This window comes from Odocoileus virginianus, chromosome 23 (assembly GCF_023699985.2).
Source record: "Odocoileus virginianus isolate 20LAN1187 ecotype Illinois chromosome 23, Ovbor_1.2, whole genome shotgun sequence".
NCBI classification, from domain to species: domain Eukaryota; kingdom Metazoa; phylum Chordata; class Mammalia; order Artiodactyla; family Cervidae; genus Odocoileus; species Odocoileus virginianus.
The window spans coordinates 47930597-47955540 of record NC_069696.1 but is presented as its reverse complement, the minus strand read 5'-3'; the positions used below and the strand labels follow the sequence as shown (position 1 = coordinate 47955540).

At 43.3% G+C, this 24944-nt stretch overlaps 1 long non-coding RNA gene across 1 annotated transcript; it reads left to right on the top strand.

Annotated features, from left to right (window-relative positions):
* Positions 1 to 2419: 2419 nt before the first annotated feature.
* On the top strand, positions 2420 to 24349 carry LOC139030645 (uncharacterized). Its single transcript, XR_011483055.1, has 4 exons — positions 2420 to 3027; positions 9408 to 9559; positions 21936 to 22208; positions 23133 to 24349. It is a non-coding gene; the product is annotated as an uncharacterized lncRNA (long non-coding RNA).
* Positions 24350 to 24944: the final 595 nt, after the last annotated feature.

The following is a 24944-nucleotide window of genomic DNA, read 5'->3' as shown; positions in this document are numbered from 1 at the left end:
ATGATGCCTAGGAAACCTGCAGCCTAGGCAGTCCCTCAGTGATGCGCAAAGCCCTCCATCCCCGGAGCCGGCTCCACCTCTGGACTCTTCAGTTACGTGAGTCTTTCTTTAACTTTGGTAGACTTGGGCTGGATTTCTCATGCTTATTCCTAGAAGAGCCCCGATATATACAAACACTCAAGAGTTCTAATATGCAGATATAGCAAACTATTGTTTCCTGGACTTACTGTGCTGGGGTGGAAAGATAATTTCTAGATAAGCGGCCATTCAGCCGTTCCTCACTCGCAGTCCTTCAACTCTGAATCATGTTTTCTTATTTTTAAAATTTTGAATCAGTCATATATTGATGCGGTTCAAACATCAAAACAATATAAAAAGGTCCTCTGTGAAGAGCCTTTGTACTTGCCTCTTCCCACACTTAATTCACCCCTCTTCTGGCAGATAGCCCCTTTCAGTGAAAATACAAGCAGAAACATACCTTTAAAATGATTTCCCTTTTAATTTCTTTCCCAAATGTAGCATACCTTGCAAACAGTTTTGAGTCTGCCTTTTTTGACTAGGCAATGTGTCTCGGAGATACGTCCTTAGCAATACATAGCTTCTTCGTGTTTCTTTGTTCTGTTTTTTACCCCTGTATAGTACTCCATGTGCCATCCTTTATTTAACAAGTCCCCTGTTTGATGATCAATCATGTGGTTTCCACACTTTGCAATTACAAGTGAATGACCTAGTACATACAGCATTTCACTTGGTTGCAAGGACATCTGCAGGAGAAATCCTGTACGTGGGAATGGTGGCACCCATGGGAACTGCATCTGTGATTTGACAAATGCTGTCATCTTGCCTTTGGAGCCTCTTTACTTCAGCATTTTTGGTTGGAAAATCTTCCCAGCTATTTCACCCTTTCATCCAAACTGGGGATACTGATGGTAAATTAACCTTTTCTGGGCAACTCATTCATTCATCACGTGGATTCTGCAGCACAGGGTATGGGGCAGAGACCAGCTGACTGTGTCACCCCTCTTCCTTCCCCTTTTTATCTAAGCTCCCAGGGCAGGGAGGGCAAGGCTGTTTGCTCCCCTCTCTGCAAACAGAACCCCATCCCTGTCTTCTACCACCTCCTCTCTGGTGCCCGCTCTCCTCCTGTCCATGGTCAAGAGCATCTCCATCTCAGTTCAGTTCAGTCACTCAGTCATGCCCGACTCTGTGACCCCATGGACTACAGCATGCCAGGCCTCCCTGTCCATCACCAACTCCTGCAGCTTTCTCAAACTCATGTCCATCGAGTCAGTGATGCCATCCAATCATCTCATCCTCTGTCGTCCCCTTCTCCTCCTGCCTTCAATATTTCCCAGTATCAGGGTCTTTTCAAATGAGTCACTTCTTCACATCAGGTAGCCGAAGTATTGAAATTTCAGCTTCAACATCAGTCCTTTCAGTGAATATGCAGGACTGATTTCCTTTAGGATTGACTGGTTTGATCTTGCAGTCCAAGGAACTCTCAAGAGTTTTCTCCAACACTACAGTTGAAAAGCATCAATTCTTCGCCACTCAGCTTTCTTTATGGTCCAACTCTCACATCCATACATGACTGCTGGAAAAACCATAGCTTTGACTAGATGGACCTTTGTTGGTAATGTCTCTGCTTTCTAATATGCTGTCTAGGTTGGTCATAGCTTTTCTCATTCTCTCTTGGGTTTTTCTTTGTGATCTTGCACTTCTGTCTCTGCCTCTTCTAATCTTGTCCGTTTTCTATCCACTTTCTCTTTGGGGATCTCTTTGAAGGCCTGCCACTTCACTTACACTTCCTTACGGTCTGAGAACATTTTGCTTTTATAGATATCAGCCATCAATCACCATATTCCCTTTCCTCTTTCTGGCAAGCTGAGTCATTACAGAACCCAGGGGAATTCACAGGCTTTTGGTCCTCCGTGACCTTACAGCTTGGTGGTCAGTGTGGAATGACCAGTGAGTGGGGAACAGGGGGCACAGAGAGAGATTCCAGCTTTGAGAAACATAACTTAGAAATAATGGGCTTAACCTATTATACAGAGTGAAGTAAGCCAGAAGGAAAAACACTGATACAGTATACTAACGCATATATATGGAATTTAGAAAGGTGGTATCGATAACTCCACATGCGAGACAGCAAAAGAGACACAGATGTATAGAACAGTCTTTTGGACTCTGTGGGAGAGGGCAAGGGCGGGATGATGTGAGAGAATGGCATTGAAACATGTATATTATCATATGTGAAATGGGTCGCCAGTCCAGGTTCAATGCATGAGACAGGGTGCTCAGGGCTGGTGCACTGGGATGACCCGGAGGGATGGGATGGGGAGGGAGGTGGGAGGGGGGTTCAGGATGGGGAACACATGTACACCCATGGCTGATTCATGTCAATGTATGGCAAAAACCACTACAATATTGTAAAGTAACTAGCCTCCAATTAAAATAAATAAATTTATATTAAAAAAAGAGAAGTAATAGGCTTTAAAGATGGCCTACCTTGATACAGGCCCTTGATCCATCATCACACCATAATCCATAGCATCCATGAGGGTTCACTCTGGGTGTGATGCGCATTCCACGAGTTTTGACAAATGTGCACTGAAATGTATCCACTATTGTAGCATCATATCAAATGCTTTCACTGTCCACAAAATCCTTTTTTCATTTTGAAAAAGACAAAATTGGATTTACCTATAGGGAGACAGTGTTCACTTGTTTTCAGTATTTTTCAGGTATTTAGGGACTTTTGCTTAACCACCAAGAACATGTTTTTACTTGCTTGCATTATTACTCATGTCCTGTTAATACTGACTGAGCATCCAACCACTGCAAAGACGATGTGAGAAGACGATCGTCTCATAATTAGCCCTATTTTACCACCAAGGAAATGAAGGTGCGTGCTGTGAGGTTGTCACCCGGCAGATACCACCCAAGTGATGACGCTTGGACCAAACCCAGGGATGTGACCCCGACAGTCAGCCCGACCAGGACCATGTAGTTATCATCTGTTCCCATGTGAGTATGAGTTAACTTATCAACGTCTGTAGGATCACACCACACAAGGCCCTGAGGGGGTGAAATCCCTAACCTAGCGAGTTTAGAAAATGCAGTGCCTGTTTTGCTGCTTCTAAAGAGTGAATCCTGGTAGTGCTCTGTGCTGCCAAGACTGGCGGGTGAGTGGGGTGGCAGGGTGGGCAGTGGGGGCACACAGAGGCAGGGCTGCGGTGCCCACCGGTCTTCAGGGGGAGCTCGGGAGGAGCTCTCCCACGCCATGCACAGCCGCTGGGGAGTGACGAAAATGGCTAAGGAGTCCATGGGGCAGTGGGGCTGCAGGCTAGGGGTAACTCTCAGTATGCCAAGACTCCGGTGGCTGTGAGGGTGGTTTCCAAGGTCTCTGAGCTCTTGGTATCTCTTGCTTCTGGTTGGTGCATTAAGACAGGTTTGGGGCTAGAAACATCTGCTCTCTACTAGCCAAGGATGCAGTCATAGTAGGGGGAAGAGGAGAGACCACTTAGGCTGCCCCCAACTGGGTAACAGAAGTCCTCACACCTGGCAGACCAGTGGGCTTGGCATTCGACCTCCGGCAGGTGACGTGGATGTAGGATGTAGAGTTCTCAGAGCCTCTAGCAGCAGCAGAAGGGTCTCAGGGCTCGGAGTCCTGGGTTCCAGCTCTCTTACTCATCAGGCTAATATTAGCACAAGTGATAGGAATGCCTGGAAGACAAAATTCACCTTCCAGAACAATCCTATTGCTCAGGGTCAGACCAGAGAAGCAAGTTTCGGGTACCACTCAAGATATCTGATTTAGGGTGAAGAGTGATGTAGTTAGGGTTGGCCAGCGATTTGACAGCTGCTAACATAACCTTTAACACGTGTATTAAAATGAATACTGAGCTTAGTTCAGTCTGTCATTTCCTCTTAATACTTGAAAAGCCACAGTTTTGTTTGAAAGTTCCCCCAAAGGCTCTAGCTAGTGAATTGATTCTTCTGCTTGACTGCACTTGGAACTCTGAAGTCAGAGCCACCTTGAAACTGAAACCGGGAAAATCCCTGGTCTCTCTGGCCAGGAGAAGCAGCAAAGGTATATTCTGAAGTTTATTAAATAATTACCCAGTTGTTGACATGTTGTAGGAGGAAGAAAGAGCTGAGGTGCTGGCAAGTAGGAATAGAGATTAGTTAGGATTTTGGGTCACGGGGCCAAGGTGGTAGAACATTCTGGTGTTCCCTGACCTTTGGCTCAAACCAGGGCACGTGTTCTTGTGAGTAGACTCGGCTCACCAGGCCTTGGCATGCAACGCCGTTATTTTGACTGTCTGGACGACCATGGTCAGCTTGGATCCAGTTAATGCTGAAGATGCTCAGAAGTCTTTAGCTGTTGGGAGCAGATGTAGCAGTGACTTAAAAGGAACAAAATAAGTGAGAAACAAAAGTTGGAATTGGCCATTTCGAATCTCACCTGCAGTCAGTGTGAATGGCAGATGAGGGCAGGTTTCCTAATGAACGGTCCTGAGACTAATTAGCTTCCAAGGTTCAGAGTGGAAGGATAACCCTTTCCCTCAGAACTCCCCAGACTTCAGCCATTTCTGTGTCTCCTTTGTGATTTTTGTGATGCTCTTAGTGCAATTTACTGAGTACTTGTCAATGACTTAACCATGTTTTATTTTTATTTTTTTGATTGAAGCACAGTTGTTTACAACGTTGTGCCAATCTCTGCTGTACAGAAGGTGACTTATTTTTATCCACACATATATATTCTTTTTTAAAAATACTCTTTTCCATGATGGTTTAATCCCAGGAGACTCATATGTTTCCCTGTGCTATGCGGTGTTACCTTGTTGTTTATCCATTCAAAAATGTAATATTTTGCATCTACCACCCCCAGATTCCCAGTCTATCCCTCTCCCTTTGACCTTCTGCAACCACAAGTCTAATCTCTATGTTTGTGAGTCTGTTTTGTAAATAGGTTCATTTGTGTCATATAAGTGATTTCATATGGTGTTAGTCTTTCTCTTTCTGACTTACTTCACTTAATATGGTAATCTCTAGTTGCATACATGTCACTGCAAATGGCGTTGCATGTTAGTCACTCAGTCCTGTCCAACTCTTTGCGACCCCATGGGCTGTAGCCCGTCATGCTCCTCCATCCAAGGGGATTCTCCAGGCAAGAATACTGGAGTGGGTTGCCATTTCCTTCTTCAGCAAATGGTATTATGTTGTTCTTTTTAATGGCTGAGTAGTTTTCTATTGCATATATGTATCACATCTTTATCCATTCATCTGCTGATGAACATTTAGATTGCTTACATATCTTGGCTATTGTAAACAATGCTGCTCTGAACATTGGGGTGCATATATCTTTTTAAATTATAACTTTGTGTGGGTATTTCCCAGGAGTGGGATTGCTGGATCTTCTGGCAATTCTATTTTTAGTTTTCTAAGGAACCTCCATACTGTTCCATAGAGACTTGAACTAATTTACATTTCCACAAAGAGTATAGGAGGGTTCCCTTTCCCCACACCCAGTTTAGCACTTGTTAACTTAACTATTTTTATTTTAAAGAGAAACTTCTTCTCCCACTGCTTTTTCTAGACTGCCTGGTTGGTAAATGGTATTACCATTCACTGGGTCGCTCAAGGTAGAAACACTCTGCTCCTCACCCCCATCTCATGTTCTGTTAACTTCGTCTCCTATGTATAGGGTTAAAAGATAATTATCATCCAAACCAGGGCATTCTGTAAATAAAAGTGACATTATTAATAAGTGTGCCAGGAATAAACTGGGTCTGTGGGAAGCAAATGGGGACTGTGTCGTTAATCATCTCTATAGCCATGAATCCTCTTCCTCCTTCCCATTCCCACCATCACTATCTTAGTACAGGCCTTCATAATTATTTGCTTGGACTAGTGCAATAGCTCACTATGGTTTCCTTGATTTCATTCTTGGTTCTTTCCAACACGTGTTACACACCACACATGCATACACATGTATTATATCAGCCTCTTAAAATCCTTCAGTAACTTCCCATAGCTTCAGGATAAATTTCAAATTCCTTAGTATGGTTTACCAGGCTCTTCACAGATCTGGTTCTTTTTTATCATTCCAACCTGTGAGCTCATTTATTTATTCATTCATTCAACATTTATTGAGAGTTACTCTGGGTTGGCACCATGCTAAGTTCTGGAATATAACAATAAAGGAGATGGCTTTCTGCCCTCAAGGTATTTATAGTGGAGAGGAGAAACAGCCAAAGAAACACTAAAGAAAGAAAAATGTGCAGTGGTGAAGTACTACCCTTTCTGACCCCACTGCTCAAGGGACCGGGAAGCCTGATAGAAATGCAGAGTCTTAGGGCCCCAACTCAGACTCATTAAATCCAAATCTGCGTTTTAATAAGACATGTAGGTGATTGGAGTTAACACTAGTTTGCAAAGCTGGGTCTGCGGGACCATGCTAGTTGAAGAGCTTGGTTTGGGTCCTCAGGGAAGGTCATGCCCAGAAGGAGACTTGAAGGAGGAGACAGTTTGCTCAGTGGAGGCGAGGTGGGCAAAGGCATTCACCTGTGCTGTGGCACCGAGGCAAGAGAACATCAGCTGTTTGGTGGGAATTGGGCTTTCCTGGTGGTTCAGATGGTAAAGAATTCACCTGCAATGTAGGAGACCTGGGTTCGATCCCTGGGTCAGGAAGATCCCCTGGAGAAGGAGGGAAATGGCTACCCACTCCAGCATTCTTGCCTGGAGAATTCCATTGACAGAGGAGCCTGGTGGGCTACAGCCCATGGGACTCCAAAGAGTTGGACATGATTGAGTGACTAAGACTTTCACCTCACGCATTGTTCAGTATTTAAATTTGAGGTGGGAGCCTCATCTAACACAGAAATACCCTTATTCAAGGGAGAAATTTGATCAATTTCAGCATCTCCATTTTTCCTTTGGGCCTATCTGGAAACCGTGATTTAGAATGTATACGTTCGTTCAAAGAGACAAACAGTAGAGCGGGGCGGGGAGGGGGTGCAGGGAGAGGAGAATGGGGAATTATTGTTTAATGGGTACAGAGTTTCTGTTTGGGATGATGAAAAAGTTCTGGAAATGAATTGTAGTGATGGTTACACAACATTGTGAATATACTTAATGCCACTAAAACTGTATGTTTCAAAATGGTGAAAGTGGCAATTTTTACGTTGTGTATATTTTATTGCAGTTTAAAAAAAAAGAATCAGTACTTTGGAGTCAAATATTTGATTTTCAAGTTCCTGCTTTGACACCCCAGCAAGTCAGGTAACTTCTTGGAACCTCAGTCTCTTCACCTGTAAAATGGGAATAACGATATTACCTACCTCATAGACTTGTCATGAAGATTCACTGAAGCAAAGTCCGTAAGGTATTGGGGAGCATGTTGGGTTTTCCTTATGCCCATCAATGACATTTGCAAAGTATGTTCTTCTTTTGTTTATCAAATTTTTTTAAAAAAATTTTGACTGTGTTGGGTTTTTGTTGCAACTCTCAGCCTCTAAGAGCAGGTGGGCTCAATAGTTGCTCAGTAGTTTGAGGACTTAGTTGCCTCATGGCATATGGGATCGTAGTTCCCTGACCAGGGATAGAACTGTGTCCTCTGCATTGGAAGGCGGATTCTTAACCACAGGACCGCCAGGGAAGTCCCTTCAAAAGCATGTTCTTATATCTTCAGCACAATGCCTGGCACAGCTAATCCTCTGCATCACTGCTATTTTCACTCCTTCCCCATCCTCTTTGAGATAGCAGTAGTTTCAACTGTAACTATACATTAGAATCACCTGGAGAGCTTTGTACACCCCTAATGCCTGGAACAGCTACATCAATTCCAGGAATAGAGCAGAAGCATCATTATTCCAAGTGATTCCGGTGTGGAACCAAGGCTGAGGAACTCTGCCCTAGCAGTGGTTCACAAACTTTAGTGTGTATGAGAATCACCTGAAGGACTTGTCAAAACAATTTCTTGGTACTCTCCCCTTCTCCAAGTTTCAAGTTTAATAGATATATAACAGTCTCTCACTTTATTCATCTATCTGGTGGCCCTTTCCTTTTGTTTGGAGTCTACCCACTACTTAACCTCTTCCAGACCCACCACTCAACTGAAGCTTCTCTTAACAATACTTGCCAGTCACCTTCTTCATGCCAGTGGTCTCAATATTTGCCAACTGTGGCCTTAGACACATTTCACCATGTCTCAAGGTTCTCCTCCTTTGAACTCAGAGTCACTGCTCTGGGTAGCGTTGTCCTTATTTCTCTTTCCTTCTCCTTCTCCCTCCCCCTCTTGGAAGTAGGGATTCCGTGGGGGACTCCCATAACCGTGTTTATCCCTTAAGATGAGCACAGTCTTAGAAGTGAGATGGACATGGGTTTATATCTTGTAACCTGGGCAGTTCACACAGAGTTTCCTTTTCCTCATTGGTGAGTCTCGCATGATGAGAGTAGTACTCCTATAGATGATAAACATGTAACACCCAACAGTCACAGTGTTTTACCTTGAAGAGCATGGTAAAATCTTGACCTTGAAGAGAACTCCAGGAGTGGTGGGGCTGACCTATAGGATGCAGAGGGAAGAGCCAGAGATATCAAAACCACAGTGTGGCAGAATAAAGCCAAGATTTACCAAAGAGCAAGGAAACGGGCCCCACCAAGGATTTTCCAGGATACCTGGGCAGACAGGGAGGTGAGAACGGGCTCTGAAAAAAGGAAGTGACTGGGAGATTCCCCGTGACCACATTAACACGTGAGCCTACATGCTGGCGTGTGCATAGGATGGGGGTGGTTAAGAGTGCTATCATGGGCTATGGGATGACCCCAGAAGACACCCACAGGGGATTTCCACCCCATCAGCGTGGAATTCAGTCCCTTTGGCAAGAGACAAAGTGATAAACCTGTGACAGTTTGCACCGTTTATTATGGTCATGTGCAAAACATGACCACGGGGCGTTACGCAGAGCTCTTGTTACGACGAGACGAGGTCTCTGAGTGCCTTTTCCCGTCGATGATGTTATTCAGCAGGATGGCTCACATGTTGAAATCTGAGACTCCTTGGGTGAAGCACCCCTCTGCAGGCTGTACCAGATGTTGCTTGTGCAGCTCCCCAAGCCCAGAAAGATGAGTTAATCCTTGAAGGAAATTATTCTGAACTTGCCTCAGACTCAGAGGCTTTGATCCAACAGGCCATGGCAATAAAACACTAGGCTATCAGAGAGCTGTGGGTGGTAGTCCCGTCTCTGAGAGGGGAACAGGGCCACTGGCTGCCAGCTGCATTCCGGAAGGCCTCCAGATGCAGAGAGCCAGGAGCAGAGGCCTCACTTAGTGTGATGTCGTGAAAACCCTGCACTTTAAACACATGTAGCCATAAACAAAAACTTCCTCACCCTTTACAGACCCTGCTGGAATATCACCCTCTCCAAGATGCTTCTCGGGAATGTTCCAGGCCTCACTGACCCCACTCACTTTCCTGTACCCTCATCGTCCAGAGCACACAGCTTACCCCTTCATGATTCTCCAAATGCAGTCTTCTGCCTTCAGTTAAGTGGTAAGCTCCTAGAGGTCCTAAACCAAGTCTACTTTGTATCTGCATCTCTGAATGTCTAGCATTCTAAGAGCATCGTGGTTGTCGTTTCATCCTTAGGACCCAGCATAGTACCGGCACACAGCATACAGTCAGTAAGTGTTTATTAAATGCTTATGAAATGAATGGAATTGTTGGTTGATAGCAAAGCTGAGCTGGCATGACAGAACAAATAAGAGAAGGTGTTACAGGTCCCTCTAGTTTTGTGTGCCCAGCACCTCACCTGCTTTCTTCCAGAAGTTTCCTCATTCTTCACCCATCTTTATGGTTCCATAGGAGCTACCACGTTGTTTGAGGGCTCTCTGGAGTCTGTCTGTCTGACTTAACACTACTTCACTGAGTCCTCCTAGGGGGGTTTTCACCTTGGAACCAGAGAGAATGTTAAGATGATCACTTTTAGGTGCCCAAAGCTATGTAGCTGTACTGGTACACTTAAGAGCTGTCGACCCCCGTGTTTTTCACCACCTGGAGAAAGGTGATGGCCAGCTAAAAGGAAGAATGTAAGTAAGAAAGTGAAGGAGTGGAGGTACAGAGACAAGAAGAGAACCCTGATGGTCTTAGAGTTCTGTGCCCTGGTGTTTGCTACGCCCAGGCGTATGCCTGTCTTTGGGTTTCACAGGCATCACGTTATCCCTCATAACAGCCCCGTCTTCTGCTTCAGCGAGTTGGAGTTAGTGCTCTGTCCTTTGTAACCATACAAGTCCCAACCAATACAGAAGTTTCTGTTCTGTGGTAGAGATAGAGACTCCATCAAAAAGTGAATAATATCTCCTTATGCCACATTATGAAGTTTTGAAAACAGGAATATTTCAGAATTTCCCATCCTCATTTGTGGTTCTTAATAAATCCCTCTGATATCCCACCCAGAGCTTGCCCAGTTCTGAACAAAGGGAAGGCATAGGGAACTACAGTTTCTAGTAGGTTGATTCTTTATTTTTCATCTTTGATGACTTAAAAAAATGTATTTTTGGCTGTGCTGGGTCTTCATTACTGTGAGGGTTTTTCCTTAGTTGCAGCAAGTGGGGGCTCTTCCCTAGTTGTGGTGTGCAGGCTTCTCATCTCAGCCGCTTCCCTCATTGAGAGGCATGGGCCTTAGGGTGGGCAGCGGGCTTCAGTCATCGCAGTTCCTGGCCTCGAGAGCACCGGCTCAATTGTTGCGGCTCTTGGGCTTAGTTGCTCCGAAGCACGTGGGAACTTCCTAAATCAGGAATCGAACCCACGTCTCCTAACTGGTAGGTGGATTCTTTTTTTTTTCTTTCTTTCTTAAATTATGAAAGTATGATAACACATTTACAGGAGACTTGGAAAATACAGGACAAAGTTACATACAGTTTCACTGTATGTTACAATTATTTTTTAACTAGATAAATTAAGATTTTTAGTTAGAGTTTCAATATCAAACTCTCAAAAACCAAACTGTACAGAAAAGTAGAAGGATGTAGTAGACCTGAAAAGCACCAAGAATCAATTCAACATGAATAAGATTTACATGGTTTTCACACAAGAGATGACTTTTTATCTACGTGTGCAGTTGCGTTTGCTGAGAGTCAGATGTTTGGGGCTGCAGGGCCAAGTGCATGTTGAATAGTGGGTTCTGAACAGCAGTCAAGGGCTAAACATGAAAGGATGGTCTTCATGAGCAGGGATGATGGGAAAGAGACTTTGAACAGCTCCATACGAGACGAGATGCTGCTACAGACTTGCTATTACCCACATTGTCTGAGCTTCAAATCCAAGCAAATGGCCCAGTGCGTAAGCAGGAACTTATGGGAACAATGGGAGAAGCTTATTTGATGTTGGGTCCCTAGCTCTACGGCTCTGGCGACCATATTTGTGGAGCTAATCTTTAGCATCAGACCCTTCTTTGGACAGGCTGGTCTACTTATTGCCACCCAAATAGGCCATGTGGATCTTATCCTTGGCTCATCTGCTCACAAAATCCCTGGCGCCAGGTACCTTTCCTTCCCTTACTTCATCTCCTTCTGTGCACATTAAACTCATCCTCCAAGGTCCAGCTATCTTATTTTCTACAGAAATGACTTTATTCTGGCATTTCATCATTTATTCTAAGAATGGTAAATATGTGCAGTATAACCTCCTTCATATGCCTCATTCCCAGGAAAATATCACCAAATGGCATGGGTGCTCTCTTTCCCCAAGACTGTCAAGAACATTGGGCTTCTTCTCCACATAGCACTTGCGGCCACTGCAGGCTCATGGCAAGTGACACCAGACCTAGTTGCTATCTCTGTTCCATTCCCTCACACTGTTATTTGAAGTTTCTAACTGTGCTTGTCTTCTATCACCAGCTGGGCTATCAAGTCCTTCAGGACAGGAACAGGAATAGTAATAGTAACAAGAATCTTAATAACAATAATAATATCCACAATCATGATAACAAAAACAATAGTAATAGTAGCCACAAATACTTTTTAAACACTTACAGGCGCTGACACCCTACTAACTATTTTACATGCGCAGTCAGCCCTCTGTATCCAGGCTCTGCATCTGCAGATTCAAACAACCTTGGGTTTCAAACTGGTTGGTTGAATCTGCACAGATGTAGAACCTTGGGTGCAGAGTGCTGACTGTACTAGGCATTTATATAAGGGACTCGAACATCTGCAGATTTGGGTATCTGTTGAAGGTGAGTGGGTGGTGGAACCAATTCCGCATGAATACCAAGGGACAATTGTATTCTCTAATTTAACACTCAATTCTGTAGACGAGGGATTGGTGTTATCTCTATTTTATAGACAGGGATTCTGAGTTTCTTATTTATTTTATAAATTGATTTTTTAAATAAAACTTGTAAATGTTTTAGGTGTATGGCATGGTGATTTGATAAACATATGTAGTGAAATGATTACTGCATTTAAGCTAATTAACATATCTTTTCTCATAGTTACCTTTTTTGGTTATTGTTAGTGAGAACACCTGAAATCTACTGTCTTAGCAGATTTCCAATAATCATTATGGTATTCTTAACTACAACCCTAACATTAGATCTCTAGACTACATAACTGCAACTTTGTACCTTTGACAAACATCTCCCCACTCCCCCCACCTTCCCACCCCTGTTAACCACCATTCTATTCTTAACTCCCATGTATTCAACTACTTCAAATTCCATATATAAGTGAGATTATGCAGTTTTTTTTTTTTCTGTCTGGCTTATTTCAGTTAGAATAATGTCTTGCAGGTTCATTCACCTTGTTGCAAATGGTAAGATTTCCTCTTTTTTTTTTTTTTTAAAGCTGAATAGAATTTCATTGTATACATTGGGTTGACCAATATATGGAAAACCCAAATAAACTTTTTGGTCAACCCAATATATATACCATAATTTCTTAAGCCTCTCATCTGTGAATCGACACTTAGATTGTTTCCACGTCTTGAGCCGAAAGATAAGTAACTTGTCCAAATGTACATAACTGGAATGTGACAGAACTGGAATTTGACCTCCAAGCCTTTACTCTTACTCAACATGGTATATCACCTTGAATCTTCCAAGAACCAGAAAGTCGTGTGCATCATAAGTATTTGCTAAATATAGGGTTTTTTTTTTTTTTAAAATAAAACAATCAGTTCAGTTCAGTCACTCAGTTGTGTCTGACTCTTTGGGACCCCATGGACTGCGGCACTCCAGGCTTCCCTGTCCATCACCAACTCCCGGAGCCTACTCAAACTCATGTCCATCGCGTCGGTGATGCCATCCAACCATCTCATCCTCTGTCGCAATAAAACAATGAGGTTCCTCAAAAGAGAGAGTGAAATTGAATTGAAAATAAAAGAAGCAATTTCTCCTCCCAAAGAGTTGGAGCATTCTTGAAAGGGGTTTCTTGCCCAATGTTCTTGGCTGAGGGCAATGCCATTTTGCATTCCACAAACCAGCACACTTTATGGAAGCAGGAATACTGAGGATCAGCTCTGGGAAGGGGATGGACACATGGTGAAAAAGCAGGTCTGAGAGCCTGGGAGCCTCCTGGCGGGTCTCATGGTGGCTCTGCCACCTCCCAGCCTCTGGCACAGCCTCTGAGACTGTGCCCTCATTTGTAGAAAGATTCATTTGAACTCAGTGAGCACTGAAGTCTTCTCTGAAATATTAGCCCTACAAGAAATTCATACATAAAGTGGTTCTTGTTGTCAGATGATATTGAGAAACTGTATTTCCCCTTGGGAGACACACAATCCATATTCAATGATCTGAGAAGACCAGCCAGAAAGAACCTGGCTGGTTCTTAAATAACCTATTTAATTAATGTTAATTTTTTAAAATTTTAACTCTTTTTTTTTGGGCCATGCCTCGTGGCACGTGGGATCTTAATTCCCCAATCAAGGATCGAACCCGTACCTACTGCATTGAAAGCACAGAGTCATAACCACTGGCCCACCAGGGAAGTTCCTAATTACTGTTTACTTAACCCAGTGGTTCCTAACCCATTTTGGTTTCGCATAGTAACTGCTAATATCTCTCAGAACTAATACCTACACTTAGGTAAAAACAACTGGCTAAATATTTTCTAAAGAGCCTTCCTAAAACCCTCTATGTCTAGAAATAATAATATAACTTGACTATAAACCGCCCTTCAGTGAATCAAAGGTGGAAGCATAGTTTCAAAATTTTGAGATTTCTTCGTCAGAAAAGTTTTCAGGGCGTTGAGGTAACTTGCTCAGGTTTAGCCCTTCACCCTGCCCTGAGAGTTTCCGGAAGTGGACGGCAGGGGGCACTAGCAGACTGCATAACGGTCACCCCTCCACAGACAGCAAGAAACGCCCCCACAGTTGTCGCAGCCAGAGCCGTTCCTTCCCAGGGCAGCGGACTCCTCTCCCCTCTGGGTCTCTCTCCCTCCTCTTTGGAGAAAAAACTGGGATTAAATCAGGATAGATAACATTGTACAATTGCTATTTACCTTTCTATGTAGAAAATCATATAAAGCGACTCTTTCCAACTGCTTGTGGTTGGCTGTGTTCACTTTGGGGCTTTGTGTGGGTTGCGTTCACGTTGGGGTTGTGTTCACTTTCGTCCGTGGAAGTTCTTAGGGGACTAAATGTAGAGCCGATGAGTTGAAAAAGGACTTCTTTATTTAATCAATTCTCTCATTTAAAAAAAAAATTGTACAGGTGAAGAAAAGAACAAATTTCACAAAGATATAAAAAGTTCTTTCCAATTAATATTTTTCTCATCTTTGGGTGTAAGGTTTATACAGTAAGCCTTTTTAATAACGTGGCTATAGAGACTTGGAGGCAAATGGGATATACATAATTCAACTTTTTCTCACTTATCCTCTCTTTGTCCTCATTTTCCTGTGAAGTAGGACAAAGTAGGCAGGCTTCCCTGTCCAAGTCAAACACAAGAGACTGAAGTGACTGGTTCTAAGTCGATATTTTCATTTTCCCAACATCTTCCCTCACTGTTAACTCCCACCTTGGTCCCCATCCCTTAGGAAAGAAACTTTCCATAGGCTTACACAACTTCTTCTTCAAGAGAAAGCATAAATAAGATTCAGGAGTGTAGCCCACAGTAACAAACAAAGGACAAAGAAATCAGTTTCCGCAGATAGAAATTCTCTACAGCTGGGCTCAGAGGAACTTTGAGCTTGGAGAGTCTTCAGCCTTCATCGGATTCCATCTGGCTGTGTGCACAAGGGACCCGAGTGCCCAGGCCATACAGGGGGGTGTGCCAGCCTGGCCACCGGAGCTTCCTGCCTCCTCAAGCTGGACCCCAGGCCCAAGCCCTCAGGTCCCAGGCACTCATCTCTGCAGGCAGTATGGTGCACAATCAAGAAACAGCTACATTCCTCCCTGATTCTCCACACATGTATGCATGCCAAGTCACTTCAGTCGTGTCCCACTCCTTGGGACCCCAAGGACTGTAGCCTACCAAGATCCTCTGTCCATGGGATTCTCCAGGCAAGAGTGCTGGAGCAGGGCTTTCCTGGTGTCTCAGAGGTAAAGAATCCACCTGCCAATGCAGGAGACTCATGTTCAATCCCTGATCCAGGAATATCCCACATGCCTCGGAGCAATTAAGGCTGTGTGCCGCAGCTACTGAGCCTGTGCTCTCGAGCCTTTGAGCCACAACTACTGAGCCTGTGAGCTGCAACTACTGAAGCCCCTGCTCCCGGGAGCCTGTGCGCCACAATAAGAGAAGCCACTGCAATGAGAAGCCCATGTACTGCAACTAGAGAGTAGACCCCACTTGCCACAACTAAAGAGAGCTCGCATATAGCAACCAAGACCAGCTAAAAATAAATACAGAAATAAATAATTAAAAAAAATACTGGAGCGGGTTGTTATTTCCTCTTCCAGGAGATCTTTCTGGCCCAGGGATCAAATCCAAGTCTCTTATGTCTCCTGCATTGGCAGGCAGATTCTTTACCATGCTTACCCCCTGAGAAACCCTGATTCTCCACACTACATGCAGCACCTTGCTTTTATTTTTACTTTTTGGATTTGCCTATTCTTTTTTTTTTTTTTCATTTATTTTTATTAGTTGGAGGCTAATTACTTTACAATATTATAGTGGTTTTTATGATACATTGACATGAATTAGCCATGGATTTACATGTAAGGAAGCTGTGGTACATATACACCATGGAATATTACCCAGCCATTAAAAAGAATTCATTTGAATCAGTTCTAATGAGATGGATGAAACTGGAGCCCATTATACAGAGTGAAGTAAGCCAGAAAGCACCTTGCTTTTGACCATCCCATTCTTGTCCCAGTGAGGATAGTGGAGACAATGGAACATGGAGGGTGATGCTGGGCCATGGGGCAAAGGTCAAGTCATGTGCCTGATGTTTTGATCCATCTTTACCGCTGGGCTCTCTCAGACAGGAAGACTGGGAAGAGCTAGGAAACTTGAAATTAGGCAGTTGAAGCTCCTCAGAAAGTTTTCAGAGCCTTAGAATTCTAGGAAGTCCAAATCATAGTCACAAAAGAGGGAAAGATTCATGAGTAAAGGATGAAATGACCAACACAACATTGTAAAGCAGCCATACTCCAATAATAATCAATTTTTAAAAAGGATGAAATGAGTGTTTATTGAATACCTCCCCTTTCATTGGACATATTTTTTTCTTTAGAATTTTATCTTATTTATTTTTTGGCTGTCTTGTGTCTTTGTTGCTGAGCGGGTTTTTCTCTAGTTGCGGAGGGGTTGTTGCTGCTTTCTAGTTACGCTGCACAGGTTTCTCATTGCTGTGGTTTCTCTTGTGGAGCAGGGGCTCTAGGGCGTGTGGGCTTCAGAAGTTTTGTGGCATGTGGGCTCTGGAGCATAGGCTCAATAGTTGTGGCACACAGACTTAGCTGCTCCGTGGCACGTGGGATCGTCCTGGATCAGGACTGAACCCTCGTCTCCTCCATTGGCAGGTGGATTCTTTACCTCTGAATCACCAGGGAAATTCTATTTTTCTTCAATCTCCCAGTCACTCTCAGAGGTAGGCATATTATAATCTCCTTTTATAAAGGGAGGGAGGGGATCTGAGTGGTTAAGGAAATGGGCCCGCATCACTGAACTCAGTTTTGAACTCAGGTCTGTGTTCACAGCTCAGAACCATTATACCATTACTTTCTGTTCTCAACTCCTGTTTTCTGCTACAATAACATTCAATTCATATCCTCTAAATGTGAAAGATTTTTTCCTGTACTTTCTTCAAGTTTGCACAGATAACTATATTCGACAATGACATTTTTGTCCACCTTTCATAGTCATTGGAGCAAGCAAGCTCCCTAACTTAACCCCGCGCCCCAGATGCAATGGGAGCCCCTGCCCTGCCCTCAGGGAACTTGAATAATGACTACAACATTCCAGTGAGCAGCAGCTCCTCCAGTCCTGCTTTCAAACTGCTTCTGTTAAAAGAATTGTCAATTCGAAACAAATGTGCTGTCAGGAAGTCTCACTCCTACCTGATGCTCAGCTCTGGGCCCCTTTTAAGGTGAGTCTGAAATATCAAATTGGCAACATTCATTGGATCATGGAGAAAGGGAGGAAGTTCCAGAAAGCATCTACTTTTGCTTCATTGACTATGCTAAAGACTTTGACTCTGTGGATCACAACAAATTGTGGAAAATTCTTAAAGAGATGGGAATACTAGGTCATCTTACCTGTCTCCTGAAAAACCTGTATGCAGGTCAAGAAGCACCAGTTAGAATTGGACACGGAATTGGTTCAAAGTTGGGAAAGAGGTAAGTCAAGGCCGTATACTGTCACCCTGCTTATTTAACTTAAATGCAGAGTATATCATGCTAAATGCCAGGCTGGATGAATCACAAACTGGATCCAAGATTGCCGGGTGAAATATCAACAACCTCAGGTATGTAGATGATACCACTCTAGTGGCAGAAAGTGAAGAGGAACTAAGAGAGCCTCTTGATGAAGGTGAAAGAGGAGAATGAAAAAGATGGCTTGAAACGCAACGTTAAAAAGAGTAAGATCAAAAAAATAAAAATAAAAATAAATAAAAAGAAAAAGATCATGTCATTTGGTCCCATCACTTCATGGCAAATAGAGAAAAAGTGAAAGTAGTGACAGATTTTATTTTCTTGTGCTCCAAAATCACTGCAAATGGTGACTTCAACCATGAAATTAAAAGATGCTTGCTCCTTGGAAGGAAAGCTATGACAAAATCTAGACAGTGTATTAGAAAGCAGAAACATCACTTTGCTGACATTCATATAGTCAAAGCTATATTTCTTCCAGTAGTCATATACAGACGTGAGAGTTGGACCATAAAGAAGGCTGAGCACTGAAGAATTGATGCTTTCAAATTGTGGTGCTGAAGAAGACTCTTGAGAGTCCCTTGGACTGCAAGGAGGTCAATCCTAAAGGAAGTCAACCCTGAACATTCATTGGAAGGACTGATGCTGAAGATGAAGCTCCAATACTTTGGCCACTTGAGGCGAAGAGCTGACTCGCTGGAAAAGACCCTGAGGCTGGGAGAGATTGAAGGCAAAAGGAGAAGTGTGTGGCAGAGGATGAGATGGTTAGACAGCCTCACTTACTCAATGGACACGAATCTGAGCGAACTCTGGGAGACAGCGGAGGATGGAGGAGCCTGGCCCGCTAAGTAGAGACAGTGCAGGGCAGAGGAGCCTGGCGTGCTAAGGTCCGTGAGGTTGCAAAGAGTTAGACACAACTCAGTGACTGAACGATGGCAACAGCGACAACCGAAATATCACTCAGAATCAGGCCCTGTTATCCAGGCTGCAGCCAGGATGGATTGAGACTTTTCTTCCGCCACCATTCCTGGGGTCAGCCCTGATCATATCCTTTCTTTAAAGTACAGTGCAGGGCTAACATTTTATGGGATCAAATACTTGGCCTGTTCACATCTGAGCTGTCAGTGACCAGAAAACAAAATTTCTGACATGGGGAATTTGGGCACCCTTTCTGATTTTTTACAAAAAATTAAAAAAAATTTTTTTAAATTTTGTTTTATAGAAAAATATAGCCTGGGAATTCCCTTGCAAAAGATGTATGTGTCCACTATATTTAACAGGGATAACCAGCAAGGTCCTACCGTAGAGCACATGGAACTCTGTTCAATGTTATGTGCCAGCCTGGATGGGAGTGAGGGTTTGGGGGAGAATGGACACATGTATATGTTTGGCTTTATCCCTCTGCTGTTCACCCAAAACTATTAGAGCATCATTAATCAGCTGTACACCAATACAAAACAATAAGTTCAAAAGAAAAAAAATGTATATGTGTCAGGCATCCAGAAAAAGAGAACATGTAGCAATATAACAACTTGCATTTAAGAGCCACTGAAGGCTTTCAGAAAATGTATGGAATTTGGAAGTGAAAAACCTGAGTGTGAATCCTATCACAGTGTCTTATAGCTTAATCTCTCTGGGCTTGCATTTTTTTCTCTGTGGAATGCAAGTAATAATGCCTACATACATAATACACAGTTCATATATAACTGTTGAAAAGATTCCTGTAAAGTACTCCATAAAATTTAAAAAGATACTATTATTGGTATTGCTGCAGCACTAAAAAGCCTGCCTCTGATTTGAGAGAATAACCTTCAGTCTTGCTCCCTTGGGGCACACTTATTCCGGGTGTTTACTCTTTGCCAGGCCTTACATGTGGAGAAGGAAATGGCAGCCCACTCCAGTGTTCTTGCCTGGAGAATCCTGTGGACGCAGGAGCCTGGTGGGCTGCCGTCTATGGGGTCGCAGAGAGTCGGACAGGACTGAAGCGACTTAGCAGCAGTAGCAACAGGCTTTATGTTTTCAGGCTCACAGATTCTAGCTCATTCCTACAACAATCCTAGATGATTGATGCTGTCTTTATCATCTACATTTTATTTATTTATTTGGCAGCACCAGGTCTTTGTTGTGGCATGTGGGATCTAATTCCTCAACCAGGGATTGAACCCAGGCCCCCTGCACTGGCAGTTTGGAGTCTTAGCCACTGGACCACCAGGGAAGTCCCTAGCATCTACATTTTGTTGCTGAGGCCAAGAAGTGAAGCAAAATCCCTGTGGCTATGAGCTAATAAGTGATTGAACCTAGGGAGTCTATCCAGAATCTGTTCTTTTAAGCACTGTATCAGTAAAGTCTCACTTTGGAGGTGAGTAATAGAAACTCAAAATAACACTGGCTTGGGACTTCCCTGGTAATCCAGTGGCTAAGATTCTGTGCTCCCAATATAGGGGGCCCAGTTTCGATCCCTGGTCGGGGAACAAGATACTACGTGCCGCAAGACCCAATGCAGCCAAATAAATAAATTAAAATATTTTTAAAAAATAACACTGGCTGAAACTAGATAGAAGCATATTTCTCTTTTATGCGAAAGTCCACAGGTTGACAGTTCAAGACTAAAGCAGAGATTCAGCTCCATACAGTGCTCAGGGCACCAGGACTCCTAACATGTTGTCTTATTCTCAGCATCTGAAACAGAGGCTAGAGCTTCAGTTGTTATAACACATCTGCTTTCCAAGCAGCAGGATGGAGGAAGGCACAGGATCGAAAAGGGACAAAACACATGCCAGTTGTTTATTGTGGACTGTTCCACAATGTCATATTGTGGCCATACAATATTTCTGCTAATATCTCATTGAACATAATAGCAAGAGGGCTGGGAAATACAGTCATTATTCTAGATGGCTTTGTGACTGATGGAAACCAGAGGGTTTGAACTGAAAGAAGGGGAGAAGCAATCAAGGGCTAGTGGACATATGGAGGAACAGGGGCAGATAAATTTGGAGAGCTGGGAAGGGGCTGGGTGATGAGAACTTATAAGGCCCTACAGCTCACCACTCTAGTCTTTGGGTTCATCTCCCATTTGGGCAGGTACCAAGCGAAGGCAGGGATGTCCCTTGAAAACCACCACTTGTGGCCATCGACTGGCCCCCAGAAGCTTTGTAATAGGCACTCCCAGAATACAGTGCATTGTTTCTCTTGGTGGTGGACTTGGGACTGGTTCCACTTTCAGTCTCATTAGCTCATTAGGTTAGAATGGGGATGGGTGGCTTCTGATTCATGTTTCCAGAGAGTCCAGAAAGAGGAGGTGAGGTAGGAGGCCCCCGGGACAGACTACAGGCCTTTGGCTGGTGTCTCTGAATCTCTAGAGAGAGCCTGGATGCCACACGCTGGAAAGTGACTTCACTGTTTCTAAAGATCTTTCCCATATCCTAGTTCTCTTGGAACACATAATATGATGGTGGTAGGGGTTGCTCTGCTCCCTGTTTTGCCAAGGAGGACTAGAAAGTCAGAATCCTATATGATATTCAGTAGGATGAGGGGAGGTCTTAGAATCTGCTTTTTTTTTTTTTTCCATAAGAGTGCCAGGGGTTTCTTGCATGTGTGATCAGTTATGTCTAACTCTTTGTGACCCCATGGACTGTAGCCCACCAGGCTCTTCTGTCCATGAGATTTTCCAGGCAAGAATACTGGAGTAGATTGCCATTTCCTGCTTCAGGGGATCTTCCCGACCCGGGGATCAAACCCGTGTCTCCTGTGTCTCCTGCATTGGCAGGCAGATTCTTTACCACTGTGCCACCCAGGAAGGTGATTCTTAGGTTGAAATAACTCTGAGAAACTGGTCACATCTTGGGAGGGTGGCAGATGAATCAGGAGACCATAAGCTCCATGATGAATTTCAGGTGTGTCTTTTGTCATTACTGCTGCATCTCCACCTGTCACATTGCAGGTCCTCAATAAACACTTGATGGAAGGATGAATGAAGACAAATTTAGGTATCCAGCCTCTTGGATACTACTGTTGGGACCAGCCCAACAATGAACCGACCTGAGGGAGTGGTGCAACAATTGGTGTAAGGGCCTTAGGCTTAAGAAAGGACGAGGTTATGCTCTTGTCATTTCAGATGATGGACAACACCATTGGGTACCAAGAAGACATGTCAAAGAAAGGAAAGAAGAGGACATGTTTTGACATCAGTCCTCCTGGAGAGCCGCCAGTGATGGGGATAACGAGACTGACAATCAGCAACCGCCCCGAACTGGCTCCAAGGAGCAGCAAAGCCAAACTGCACACTTGGGGTCAACAGGAGAAACTGACCATTGAAGGGGAAAAATTGATCAAAGAACAGGGACAGCCTTTGACCTCAGCCACGTTGTTCTAGCCTATGCTGTCTGAGGTAACTACCGCGGTTGGTGCCAATCATACTTATTGGGCATATGTGCCCAATCCTCCCCTATTAAGAGCAATTACATGGGAGGATTCTTCTGTTCCAATTTTGATCAATAACTCTTCTTGGTTACCTGGACCTTTTGACCCGAGCCTTCCTTTAAAACCAGAAGAGGGCCGACAACTTTCAAATGTTAGTGTTAATTATACTGTGGGAACAGATTTTACCCCTATATGTATGGGAGCAGAAACTCATTATCTTAAAAGAGGATTACAAAGTTGACTATCTATAGTTAAAGAACCTCAAATGAACAAAATTCATTTTTTCTTATTAGAATCATTTTCCTTTAATATCACAGGAGAAAATACTACTATGTTTCCGCCCCATCTACCTAACTATATTATTTCTATAAAATCTGGAATAGAACATTGGGTACAATGGAAATTATGTAAAGCTAATACTGGACATATTATGGCCAATACTTCTGATGGAGAAATTATTGATTGGAGTCCCAAAAGAGATCCTCTGGATAAAAATAATAACTTGGATTTGCCTATATTGTTAAACAATACTTTAGACTCCATGAATAACATTGTTAATAGTTCTATATATTGGCATGGAGGGAGTTTCTCCCCTCCCTTATCTCAATTACCTAATATGCCTTTACATTCAGAATTGTGAAGATCAGCTGCCTTCCAACTCATAACAGCATGGAAGGGGCAGTTTAATTCCATAGTATCCGGTCATTCCTTACATTTTGATAAAATTCAACCCATTGGATTAAAGCATGTGTTCCTTTACCTTTCATATTTTTGATAGGACCTACTTTTTATAATGCCTCTTGTGGGTTACTTATTTGTCAAAATTGTTCCTTTTACACTTGTATCAATTCTTCTCTCCAATTTCACAGTGACTATTCTGTTTATATTCTAGAAACCAGATCTGGAGTATGGCTTCCTGTAAAAATGAATAGACCACGGCAGGATAGCCCCACACTCTATATTGTGGAAGAAATCCTTAAGAAAGTGTTAAAACACACTAAACGGTTTATTGGACTGTTGATTGCTGCATTTTAGGAATTATTGCTGTAGCTACTATAGCAGCTATAGCAGGAGTGGCGTTACATCAGTGTACAGACTGCACTGTGTGCAAGAATGGCATAAAGACTCTGATGTTCTTTGGTCTACCCCAAGACAAATAGATGGAAAGTTAGCTGCACAAATGGCTGATTCACAACAGGTGTTATACTACTAGGTGATCAAGTAAATATCTGCAAAAACGGATTCATCTTAAGTGTGATTGGAACACTGCTACTTTTTGTGTTACTCCTCACAAATGCAGTGAATCTTCATTTCATTGGGACAAAGTTAAACAGCACCTCTGAAATCAAAGTAATCTATCTCTGGATATTAATAACTTAGAGCAAGAGATTATGGAAACTTTCTCTCAGACACTACACCTTTTGCGTGAATCTAATCTACTGGAAGCAGTAGCAGATGGAATTTCTCAATTAAACCCCATTCCTCACTTGAAAATGATCGGAGGCTCAATGGCTGCTTTTATGTTAACTTTTATGTCTTCTTTTCTGTTTCTACATAGTCTGGTGGCGAATCACCAAGAAAGTCGATGGACAACAGCAATTAGCGACTATTGCCTTGGCTTCTATGATCAACAATAATCACCAAAAAGAAGCTTAAAAAAATAAAAAAGGGGGATATGTAGGGGCTATGCTATGCACAGGCCTGTATTATAATTAACAGGGCTTCTTTGAAAAACAAGAATGACTTTCTCATCACCCCCAGGTGAAGGGCTGGGAGCAGTAAAAAGTATATCATGGAAAAACATCTTGAAAACAAGATGTTGAAGTACTGATGTGACTGATGGAAAACCATTAGTGACTGTTCTTGTAACCAGAGCCTTGAGGGAATTGCTGAGAAAGGTTGTCACTAGCTGAAGAGCTAAACAGAGTCATGAAAGGCCTGAAGTTTTGACATTGAGGACTGTGCATTGTATATCTTTATCTGAGATTGTAAAAAACAGATATCTCTAGAGCATGTACAAGGAAGTAGACGTTAGCAATAAAAAGCATGCAAGGATTAGGATCTGAGCTTTTGCCTGCGAGCAGCATCAGCTCCTTGATCCCCACCTTATTTCTGAGTCTTATTTTTCTTTATTCTTCGGTGGCACGGTTCCCTCAGGTTGGTTCATTGTTGGGCTGGTCCCAACATACTACTTCCCCTAGTGCCCTGAAATAAACCTAGAATGAGCTCATATTTTTCTACGCTTAGTGCTGACAAGGTAGGAAATAACTACTGTTAAAATCTCCATTTAGGACTTGCCTGGTGGTCCAGTGGATAGGAATCCTCCGGCCAATGAAGAGGACATAGGTTCAATCCCTGGTCCGGGAAGATCCCGCATGGCGTGGGGGCACCTATGCTTGTGTGCCGTAGCTACCGAGCCTGTGCTCTCCGAGCTTGTGCGCAGCAACAAGAGAGGAACTCCCGCTAGCCGCAACTAGAGAAAGCGCATGCACAGCAATGAAGGCTTGGTGCAGCCAAACAAACAAACAACCCCCTCAAACCCTCCATTTAGAAACAGTAACTGAAGTTAAATGACTTGCCTAAGATTATCAAGATAGGAAGGAAGCACTGGAACTAGCATTCAAACTCAGGCTCTTAAATATCATACTCTCTTATTTCGCTCATAGAGAATAACTATTCCATGTCAGGAGAGTTCCCATAGCTC